This window comes from Chrysochloris asiatica, unplaced genomic scaffold (genome assembly GCF_000296735.1).
Source record: "Chrysochloris asiatica unplaced genomic scaffold, ChrAsi1.0 scaffold00027, whole genome shotgun sequence".
Taxonomy (NCBI): domain Eukaryota; kingdom Metazoa; phylum Chordata; class Mammalia; order Afrosoricida; family Chrysochloridae; genus Chrysochloris; species Chrysochloris asiatica.
Window position 1 is genome coordinate 13,341,338 of NW_006408545.1, and position 2,376 is coordinate 13,343,713.

Below are 2,376 nucleotides of genomic sequence, written 5' to 3' on the forward strand. Positions count from 1 at the left end.
GCTTTCAAGACCTTCATTTGAGACAAAACTCAACATGAGGAGAAGCAGGTGCAAACACCCATGAATAATCAGAACATGAAATGTACAAAGTATGAATCTAGGAAAACTGGAAGTTATCAAAAATGAAATGGAACACATAAAGATAGATATGCTAGGCATTAGTGAGCTCAAATGGACTGGTACTCACAATTTTGAATCTGGCAATCACGTTTTATTATGCCTGAAATGACAAATTGAAGATGAGTGCCGTCACACTCATCATCAAAAAGAACATTCTTAGATTTGTCTTGAAGTATAATGCTATCTGTGATGGAAAATATCCATCCAAAGAAGACAAGTTAATACCAGTATTATTCAAATTTACACAACAACCACTAAAGTCAGTGATGACAAGATTGAAGAATTCTACCAACATCTTCAGTATGAAGCTGATCAAATATGCAATCAAGATATATTATAAGTATGGTTCTTCTGGTAGCATAGTGGTTACGAATGGAGTGGCTAATCTCACAGTCAGCAGCTGGAAATTCCAGTGGTTCCATGGGAGAAAGATGAGACTGCTCCCTTAAATATTTACAGCCTCAGAAACCCTATACAGGCTCCTTATGAGTTGTATAAAGAAAAACACTTAAAAATTGCAGTGATTATCTGATGAAAAATTCTCTTCAGATTTAACATTACCTAGAATGTGAAAGATGATTATTCTTCACATGTAATAATAAAATTATCAATTGTGTGCATCAATGTGTAGAAATGAAACGAAGTATATTTTCCATTTTATTCAACATTCACAACGAAAGCAGGGCTATTTTTGATGACTACAATCAACTGCCTTCATACTCAGTTCTAAGCTTCCTAAATCAGAAAGTGCCAAAAATTACACTTTGAACCTCCAAATAGTGTGAGTTGAACAGAGTGTATTTTTGGATACCAAATGTGCTCTCATATCCTTCCAACTCTGCAAAATCAAACAAGTAGGAATTTCATTATCTGTGCCTTCAGCCTTTATTTCTCACAAATGACCCCGTCTTCCTGTGACCCTGCTCCACTGCACTAGACAGAGCCATAACTGTTTCTCAATGTTCCATTCCATTGCACCACTGCCTCTTCTACCTCCCTTCCTCCCCCTCTCCTCTACCAGCAGTGCTATGTTTCAACAGAAGGGAGAGAAAACTCAAAGAATCCCCCTTTACTAACTAGAACTAAGATGAATTGTGTCAGAGTTCAGAGCCCTGTTGTTGGTTTGGCATGAAATCCCTGCACTTGGTTTCTGCCAAGGCGGGTGTCAGCTGGTGAATTATAACACTGGCAGACAGGACCGAGATAAGCAAAAAATACAATGGCAGCTGCTATGCAGAACGATTCTTTCTGGCCTAGTGAATACAAAAATACATTGTGTAAATAAAGACAGCTTCATTATGCAATTGTCTGCTACTGTGTCATTGCTAAAGAACAAGTATTGATTCTGGAGAATATTATCAGAGTTTTCAAGCTAATATAGTCTTGCTCTTGAGATGCATGCAAAGAAAGTACTCATCTAATCTAGCTTCCTAACAGTAAAACTGAATCAATACGTAAATTAGTGTAATATCTCATTATTTTAGACATCTGAAATTTAATATTTGAGAAATAACACTTTGCCTTCAAGTCCACAACTACATATAAAAGACGGACTTTAAAAAGGCAATAGAAAACCCCCATTCTTTTTTAAGTCCAGTTTTCAATAAACTTTCTGAAGCCCCCTCATGTACGTGTATATGAATATTAACTTTATGTATGTATTATTGTTGTTGAGTGCCGTCGAGTTGGTTCTGACCCATAGTGACCCTGTATAGGGTTTCCTATGAGCAGCTGGTAAGCTTGAACTGCTGACCTTGTGGTTCAAACCAACTTTGCAGTCTAGTACACTAACCCACTGCAACACACTAGGACTCCTTATATATGTGCATACATATATAAAGTCAAAATTCTAGAAATAATGGGTTTTCATGAGTCATAAAGTTGTTATTGTGAGATTTTGTGTTGATTCCAACATATAACTTATATGTCAGAGTAGAGCCACCCATAGCATTTTGCAGGATGAAATTTTTACTGGAGCAAATCCTCCTCTCTTTTCTATTACAACACAGTTGGATAGGGTTGAAATACTGACTTCTCAGTTAGTAGCTGAACTCTTAGCCATTGCACCATGAGGATTCCTAAGCACAATAACAATTTGACTGCTGTTGTTGTTGTTAGATGCCATCGAGTTGATACTGACTCATAGTGACCTTATGCACAACAAAACAAAACGCTGCCGAGTCCTGGGCCAACCTCATAGTTGTTGCCATGCATGAGCCCATTGATGCTGCCTCTTGCCAATCCATCTTGCTGGGG